The following is a 9,865-nucleotide window of genomic DNA, read 5'->3' on the forward strand; positions in this document are numbered from 1 at the left end:
ACGTGTGATAGAGCGTATCGTATCACGGGGTTTGGATGCACCGGCGAAGTTTGCACCAACTCTCAAGGTGAGAAAGGGCAATGCACGGTATCGAAGAGGCTAGCAATGGCGGAAAGGTGAAAATGCGTATAATCCATGGACTCAACATTAGTCAAAAGAACTCATATACTTATTGCAAAAATTTAGAAGCCATCAAAAATCAAGTACTACGCGCATGCTCATAGTGGATAGATTGGTAGGAAAAGACCATCGCTCGTTCCCGACCGCCACTCATAAGGATGCACAAGCCAGGTACACTTCATGTTTCAAATTTATTACACAACTTTAACCATACGTGCATGCTACGGCACTTACTAACTTCAACACAAGCATTATTTAAATTCATAATCACCCAACTAGCATGACTTTAATATCACTACGCCCATATCTCAAAACAATTATCAAGTATCAAATTGATCATAGCATCCAATACACTTCCTATGATAGTTTTTTGTTATACCCAACTTGGATGCTCATCATTCTAGGACCAATTTTATAACCATAGCAAATATCATGTTGTTCTAAGAGACTCTCAAAAATATATAAGTGAAGCATGAGAGACTAGCAATTTCTTCAAAATTAAGACACCACCGTGCTCTAAAAGATATAAGTGAAGCACTAGAGCAAAAACTATCAAGCTCAAAAGATATAAGCGAAGCACATAGAGTATTCTAGCAAATTCTAATCAAACAGGCTTCTCTCAAAAGGTGTGTACAGCAAGGATGATTGTCGTAAACTAAAAATAAAAGACTAATATAATACACGACGCTCCAAGCAAAACACATATCATGTGGTGAATAAAATTATAGCTCCAAGTAAAGTTACCTATGAACGAAGACGAAAGAGGGGATGCCTTCCCGGGGCATCCCCAAGTTTAGGCTTTTGGCTATCCTTGAATATCTTGGGATTCCTTGGGCATCCTCAAGCTTAGGATCTTGCCACTCCTTATTCCATAGTCCATAAAAGCTTTACCCAAAACTTGAAAACTTCACAACACAAAACTCAATAGGAAATCTTATAAGCTCCGTTAGTGAAAGAAAACGAAACCACCACATAAGGTACTATAATGAACTCATTATTTATTTGTTTTGGTGTTAAACCTACTGTATTCCAACTTCTCTATGGTTTATAAACTATTTTACTAGCCATAGATGCATCAAAATAAGCAAACAACACAAGAAAAACAGAATCTGTCAAAAACAGAACAGTCTGTAGCAATCTGTAACTAACGCAAACTTCTGGAACTCTAAAACTCCTACCAAAATAGGAAGTCCTGGATAATTTGTTTATTGATCAGCAGCAAAACGAATCAACGCAAAAGCACATTCCTGTGATTTAACAAAATTATATTCGTGCACGCAAAATTTCTGTTTTTCAGCAGAATCAAATCAACTATCATCATAGGTTATCCTATAGGTTCTACTTGGCACAAACACTAATTAAAAACACATCTAAACAGAAGGTAGATGCAAGATTTATTACTAAACAGGAGCAAAAACAAAAGACATAAAGAAAATTGGGTTGCCTCCCAACTAGCGCTATCATTTAACGCCCCTAGCTAGGCATAAAAGCAAAAATAGATCTAACTAGTGCCATGATAATAAGATAGATCTTGAAAGCTCATCTCATATTCTCTACATTCGGCAGCAAGTTTTCTTTGAGGCAAGCAAAAGTAATCAAAGGGGCTAAATTTAGCGGGACAAAAGTCCCCAAGATCAATCTCAGGAGGAACGGGTTCCTCCTTTGGCCCTTCATAGTGCACAACTAATTCATCACTAAAAACATTCTTTTGGCAAAATCTTGTGAGCCTATACTCAAGAGAATATCCTAGGTCATTGTTTCGAAGGGCAAAATCATTATTAAGCTTGTTAATGCAATCAACCAATACATTGGTATGAACCTTTTTTCTAAGGTTTTCATTAAAAGCAACATAGTCTGAAGATTGAAAACGCCTAAATTCCTTTTGATCATAAAGGATCGCCTCTATGGGAGGACGACGGGCGTCCACCCTATAGTGCGCAAAATTGCTTTGGCCTCTCTTATGATAAATCTAAACTCATGAGCCAAAAAGATAGTAACAGCGCGTTTAACAGAAGAATGCTCAATATTGAAAAATTCTAGAAAAATTCTTTGTATGCAAGGATGCATATGCATAAATTGTCTTTCAAGCTCAACCACTAGCATAGCAATGGCATCCGCAAGACTACTAGTTTTATGAAGAATAGGACCACCCATGAAAGGTAAAGCACCGGCACAAGTAAAGAAATCTTGAATAACACCTTTTCCAATGATGTTACCACTACCGATTCGAAACTTTTTAGTATGCAAGATAGGGGGTTCTTTAGCCGGAGCATCAGAATTTTCCATGTTATCATGGTTGTCCATATTGATGATAATCTCCCCAATTTCAGATATAATGGCAAACAAAAGCAAGGAGAAAGAAAGTGAGCGAAAGAGAGAGGAGGAGATTGGGAAAGAGAGGGCGAATAAAACGGCAAGGGTGAAGTGGGGGAGAGGAAAACGAGAGGCAAATGGCAAATAATGTAAATGCGAGGGAGATGGGTTTGTGATGGGTACTTGGTATGTCTTGACTTGAGCGAAGACCTCCCCGGCAACGGCGACAGAAATCCTTCTTGCTACGTCTTGAGCTTGCGTTGGTTTTCCTCGAAGAGGAGAGGGTAATGCAGCAATAGTAGCGTAAGTATTTCCCTCAGTTTTTGAGAACCAATGTATCAATCCAGTAGGAGGCTCCTCAAAAGTCCCACGCACCTACACAAACAAACAAAGAACTCGCAACCAACGCAATAAAGGGGTTGTCAATCCCTTCAAGTCCACTTGCGAAAGTGAGAACTAATAAAGATAGTAAGATAAGATAAATATATTTTTGGTATTTTATAGTATAGATGCAAAAAGTAAAGATGTAAATAAAAGTAGATTGGAAGCAAATATGATAAGGGATAGACCCAGGGGCCATAGGTTTTACTAGTGGCTTCTCTCAAGATAGCATAAGTATTACGGTGGGTGAACAAATTACTGTCGAGCAATTGATAGAAAAGCGAATAGTTATGAGATTATCTAGGCATGATCATGTATATAGGCATCACGTCCGCAACAAGTAGACCGACTCCTGCCTGCATCTACTATTATTACTCCACACATCGACCGACTCCTAACTGCATCTAGAGTATTAAGTTCATAAGAACAGAGTAACACATTAAGCAAGATGACATGATGTAGAGGGATAAACTCAAGCAATATGATATAAACCCCATTTTGTTATCCTCGATGGCAACAATACAATATGTGCCTTGCAACCCTTTCTATCACTGGGTAAGGACACCGCAAGATTGAACCCAAAGCTAAGCACTTCTCCCATGGCAAGAAAGATCAATCTAGTAGGCCAAACCAAACTGATAATTCGAAGAGACTTGCAAAGATAACTCAATCATACATAAAAGAATTCAAAGAAGATTCAAATATTATTCATAGATAAACTTGATCATAAACCCACAATTCATTGGATCTCGACAAACACACCGCAAAAAGAGTTTACATCAAATAGATCTCCACAAGAGAGGGGGAGAACATTGGATTGAGATCCAAAAAGAGAGAAGAAGCCATCTAACTAATAACTATGGACCCGTAGGTCTGTGGTAAACTACTTGATACGTCTCCAACGTATCTATAATTTTTGATTGTTCCATGCTATTATATTACCCTTTTTTGGATGTTTATGGGCTTTATTTTACACATTTATATCCTTTTTGGGACTAACCTACTAACCGGAGGCCCAACCCATATTGCTATTTTTTGCCTATTTCAGTATTTCGAAGAAAAGAAATATCAAACGGAGTCCAAACGGAATGAAACATTCGGGAGCGTGATTTTTGGAACGAACGTGATCCAGAGGACTTGGAATGCAAGTCAAGAAGCAGTCGAGGCTCCCACGAGATAGGAGGGCGCCCCCAACCCCCTATAGGGCGTGCCCCTTGTCTCGTGGGCCCCTCGGGTGGCCACTGACGTACTTCTTCCTCCTATATAAGCCTACGTACCCCGAAAACATCCAGGAGGAGGACGAAACACAATTTCCACCACCGTAACCTTCTGTATCCGTGAGATCTCATCTTGGAGCCTTCACCGGCACTCTGCCGGAGGGGGAATCGACCATGGAGGGCTTCTACATCAACATCCGTGCCCCTCCGATGAGTTGTGAGTAGTTTACCATAGACCTACGGGTCCATAGTTATTAGCTAGATGGCTTCTTCTCTCTTTTTGGATCTCAATACAATGTTCTCCCCCTCTCTTGTGGAGATCTATTCGATGTAAACTCTTTTTGCGGTGTGTTTGTCGAGTCCGATGAATTGTGGGTTTATGATCAAGTTTATCTATGAATAATATTTGAATCTTCTCTTAATTCTTTTATGTGTGATTGAGTTATCTTTGCAAGTCTCTTCGAATTATCAGTTTGGTTTCGCCTACTAGATTGATCTTTCTTGCCATGGGAGAAGTGCTTAGCTTTGGGTTCAATCTTGCGGTGTCCTTACCAAGTGATAGAAAGGGTTGCAAGGCACGTATTGTATTGTTGCCATCGAGGATAACAAGATGGGGTTTATATCATATTGCTTGAGTTTATCCCTCTACATCATCTCATCTTGCTTAATGCATTACTCCGTTCTTATGAACTTAATACTCTAGATGCATGCTGGATAGCGGTCGATGTGTGGAGTAATAGTAGTAGATGCAGGTAGGAGTCGGTCTACTTGTTGCCGACGTGATGCTAATATACATGATCATGCCTAGATAATCTCATAATTATTCGCTTTTCTATTAATTGCTCGACAGTAATTTGTTCACCCACCGTAATACTTATGCTATCTTGAGAGAATCCACTAGTGAAACCTATGCCCCCCCGGTCTATCTTTTATCATATTTGCTTTCAATCTACTTTTATTTGCATCTTTACTTTTTTGCATCTATATTATAAAATACCAAAAATATATTTATCTTATCTTACTATCTTTATTAGATCTCACTTTCGCAAGTGGCCGTGAAGGGATTGAGAACCCCTTTATTGCGTTGGTTGCGAGTTCTCAGTTTATTTGTGTAGGTGCGTGGGACTTTTGAGGAGCCTCCTACTGGATTGATACCTTGGTTCTCAAAAACTTAGGGAAATACTTACGCTACTCTGCTGCATCACCCTCTCCTCTTCGAGGAAAACCAAAGCAAGCTCAAGACGTAGCAAGAAGGATTTCTGGCGCCATTACCAGGGAGGTCTTCGCTCAAGTCAAGACATACCAAGTGCCCATCACAAACCCATCTCCCTCGCATTTACATTATTTGCTATTTGCCTCTCGTTTTCCTCTCCCCCACTTCACCCTTGCCGTTTTATTCGCCCTTTCTTTCCCAATCTCCTCTTCTCCTTTTGCTTGCCTTTTTCTGTTTTTCGTGTGTTAGTTCGTTTACCTTGTCTCCATGGCTAGTCCTCCTATCCTTATTATCACTCCCGAACAAGAAATTCTCAATTTTAAGCAAAGGGAGGGAGAAAATATAAAAGATGCTTGGCATAGAATTTGCAATGCCCAATATAAATCTTCTAGGAAGCTTTCCACTTTCGTTTTTCTCTGCAATTTTTATGTGGGCATTACTCCTTGGAATAGATGTGTTCTTGATATTGCTACCGGTGGTGATTTCATGAGTAGCCATACGTTTGATGCTTATAATGCTATGTTAGATTTGTTTGGCCCACCACCTCTTTTGATCAATGGAATTGTTTTAACTTTAGAACACATTATGCAACGGCTTGAGAGTATTGAAAATAAAATTGCCACTGTTGAGTTGATTGAAAATTTGGATAAAAATATTCATAATCACATTACCCAATTTGGATCTAGGGTTGGAGTTACTTTGAAAAATCTTAAAGAAAAAGAACCTATAGTCAATGAAAAAATAGATCTAGAATCTGCTAGAATCGGTAAACTTGAGGATATCATTACAAACTTAGGTTCCACGTTTTCCCCCATGAAAAACACTCCAAAACCCCCTACTAAAACTGCCAAGTTTATTTATGTTCCTAAAAATAAGGGTGAATCTTCTAGTAAGGGAGACGCGGATCTCAAATCCATAAGTGTTCTTCCCAATTGTCTCTCTATCGTTAAGGAACCTTTTGCTACCAATGAATTTCTTAAATTTTCGCCTAAAGGTTTAGCCATTGCAAAAAGGTGAGAAATCCCTAGAGATCACAAAGCGCTCTACTTATGAATTTAGTGCCATAGATGGCACTCGTTAGATCTATCTTTGCCTAGCTAGGGGCGTTAAACGATAGCGCTAGTTGGGAGGCAACCCAATTTTCTTTGTGTTTTTTGTTTTTGCTCCTGTTTAGTAATAAATCTTGCATCTACCTTCTGTTTAGATGTGTTTTTATCTTTTAATTAGTGTTTGTGCCAAGTAGAACCTATAGGATAACCTACGATGACAGTTGATTTGATTCTGCTGAAAAACAGAAACTTTGCACGCACGAATATAATTTTGTTAAATCACAGGAACGTGCTTTTGCGTTGATTCTTTTTTCTGCTGATCAATAAACAAATTGTCTAGGACTTCCTATTTTGATAGGATTTTTAGGGTTCCAGAAGTTTCCGTTAGTTACAGATTCCTACAGACTGTTCTGTTTTTGATAGATTCTGTTTTTCGTGTGTAGTTTGCTTATTTCAATGCATCTATGGCTAGTAAAATTGAACATATAAAGGATGAGCTAGTGCGCCCAACTAGCGGCACTAGCCACGTCTCCTTTTATTCACGCGATTTCTACTGTATCGTCGAGGGAAGGGATAAGGTCCCGAACGTCGTGGCCAGCATCCTCTCATCTCCCTTTTCCCCTCGCTCACTTCCTCCTCCCTCACCGACAGAACCCTAGCCACCTTCTCCTGTAGCACCTCAGCCGCCTCCTCTCCCTCCCGCCTCCTCTCCCTCTCCACCCAGCTACCTCCTCCCTGACGGCCTCCACCTTCTCCCTCTCGCCCAGAGCAGGGCGGCCGGCGCGCCCCGCCCGAGCACCTCCCCGGGAAGCAGCAGGTTCTCGTGGTGCGGTGGTGTTGCTGGGAAGGAGGAGGAGGTCAGCCGTGTCCCTCGGGTGCCGGTGGAGCTGCTCCTCCGCAAGATCCGGCCGCGGAGAGAGCCATGGTGACCCAACCCTTCTCCTCCCACGTCCCTTTCTTTATCACCAAGCTCGCATTGGTGCTCTTGTTGACTTCTTCCTCCTCCTCGGTGCTCAACAGGTTAGGCGAGGCTGCTGGTGGGGCGAAGAAGCAGGGGAGGCAGGAAACAAGGACGGGAAACAGCGGGTTGTCATGGTGCGGTGGTGCTGCTGGGAAGAAGGAGGAGGTCAGCCGCGTCACTGGGGTGCCGGTGGAGCTGCTCCTCCGTGAGATTTGGCCACGGAAAGAGCCATGGTGACCCAGCCCTTCTCCTCCCGCGTCCCTTTCTTTATCACCAAGCTCGCGTTGTTGCTCTTGTTGACTTCTTCCTCCTCCTTCGTGCTCAACATGTGAAGCACAACCAGCTGGTGCAGAACATCCTCCCAACCTTGCCGTATTTGGGCCTCTCAAGCAGGTGCACACACTCTTGTCATCTTCCTAATTTCCCTCCTCCTTCCAGTGTATTTGTTTATGCAGATTTTGTTTCTGTACGCCTACAAGGTGTTCGATGAAAGTCTTAGTAGGCTGGAGGGAATGAGTGCTCTATGTAACCATGTGATTTCATTCTTCCAAAAATCGCCTAACGGTGTTTGATGAATGTCTTAGAAGTCTGGAGGACAGGAGTGATCTATGTATGTGATTTCATTCTTAAAAAAAATCAGTTCCAGTCAATTATAACAAGATGATTTTGAGATTAATAAGAATCCATGAGGTAAATAAAAAAGTAAAGAACAAAAGAACTATTCGATTAAAACATTAGTTCCAGTCAATCATAGCAAGAACCCGTGTGGTAGATATTTGCTTCTATATTGTGGGGTTCTCGACCGATAAACTAGCATTTGGTAGCTTGATTTCCTTCCCTGCTCGATAGGATTGTAGGAGACATGAAACTCGTTAGCCTATGATGTGATGTGGCTGCCGTTGGAAATTTATTCTGTCTATTGCGAGGATACTATATTAAGCATGAAATTAATCCTTTAGAGTATTGTTCATGTTTTGCTGTTTCTTTCTTCAGGTGGCACCCTCTTGGAACTGTTATGCATCCGCCCATGATAAAAAATCTGGTCCAAAATTATGTGTTGTACAGTTTCTCAAAAACTTGTTTGAATTTATCTAATGTGAGTAGCAACGATCTTGATATGATGCTTCAAAGTAAATTAGTTCGAGTTATCTATTTTATGTTCTATGCTTTGTAGACAAAAATACAGATGCTCAGTGCTATATATAATCATGTGGTATAAATAAGATAATTAAGCTATATATTTTTGTTCTTCAACCTCCTTTCAGTTTCAGATGGCCAACCATTAACTGTTAGAGATGAGAAGTACCTAATGTAAGACCAAAGGTGGGGTTCTGATGGTTTTGCTAGATGGCTGCAGCTAATCGAGTGGTGTGAGACCCCTCTTGTGTCCCCAAGACATTGGTCCATGCTTCTTATTTTTGGATGCGTGCCTCTGACAAGCAGAATTCTTGTTTTTGCAGCTACGCACAGCAAGATTTTACACGTAAGATGTTTGCTTACATTCCCACCTTCAGTGCCTTGTACAACTGCTACTTTTCATCTCACTTTTTCCTGCAATGTGTCATGTTCAGAGTTGTCAATGTCGACCTCACTTGATATCTTTTGGTTTTGTTACGAGAAGATCAAGATCTTTGATAAGATAGTAATGACACTTTGTTCTGCAATCTAGGAATGAATGGAAACTTCAAGACCCTGTTGAACATGCACTCAATTTAGCCACAAAGAAAAATAAGAACAATTGTGTTGGGCAACCTCGCCCACAGGAGGAAAATCTCACAGTTTGGATGAGGATCTATAGTCCAAAGGTTGGTCAGGTCCTGATGGATTGAGAAGGTGAATAAATCTATTCTTGTGATTGGTTTCTTTGTGCTTTTGTTTCAATTGATTTAAGAGGTGAGAAACCTTGAGATTTCTGAATGTTTTTCCCAGTATGGTTGATCTTGGTTTTGGACAGACTCATGTTTGATAAGCCTTGTGTTTTGTGTGTTCTGGCCAAGGAGTGGAGAGGTTTAGGGACCATTATACTTATCTTCATGCAACTAACTGTATGTTTATATTTGTTAGCTATAGAAGTCTTCGTACTCTTTGGCCGTTTAGTTAGTTCTAAAGACAGATGGTGAATTGATTTTGCAACTACAGTGGTTAGAAAATGATTTTTTGTAATTGTTGACCGTTTAGTTAGAAATGTGTCAACAATCTGTGATGTATAAAGATTGCACTGATCATTAGAGTCTATAGTTTTGGGTTAAAAAGAGTCTCGGGTTTGATCTTCAGTTTGATACAAATTTTGCAGCTTTGCAGCCCACGACATGCTTGAATTTTGGTACACGTAAGATGGTAGATTATCCATTTTTATTATTTTTATACACTGTCTTCTTTGCTTTCACTTACCCAGTACCTTCCTTACGGAACCTTTGCTCTCAACTTGTATTAATTTACTTTACCCTTACAACCTAAGTATCTTTGCTTTCAACCTGCATTATTATTACTATCTTCGATGCTAGATAAACATATATCTTTGCTTTCACTTACTGGGTACCTTCCTTATTGTACCTTTGCTCTCAACCTGTATTAATTTAAAATTGAGGGAGATTGAGTAGGAGTGCGTTTT

General features: G+C 40.4%; 1 long non-coding RNA gene across 1 annotated transcript; it reads left to right on the forward strand.

Moving 5' to 3' along the window:
- The first annotated feature begins 7,634 nt into the window (after window positions 1-7,634).
- On the forward strand, window positions 7,635-8,570 carry LOC123096713 (uncharacterized). The gene is made up of 3 exons (XR_006446693.1): window positions 7,635-7,647; window positions 8,248-8,350; window positions 8,520-8,570. It is a non-coding gene; the product is annotated as an uncharacterized lncRNA (long non-coding RNA).
- The last annotated feature ends 1,295 nt before the right edge of the window (window positions 8,571-9,865 follow it).

Source organism: Triticum aestivum, chromosome 1B (assembly GCF_018294505.1).
Source record: "Triticum aestivum cultivar Chinese Spring chromosome 1B, IWGSC CS RefSeq v2.1, whole genome shotgun sequence".
NCBI classification, from domain to species: domain Eukaryota; kingdom Viridiplantae; phylum Streptophyta; class Magnoliopsida; order Poales; family Poaceae; genus Triticum; species Triticum aestivum.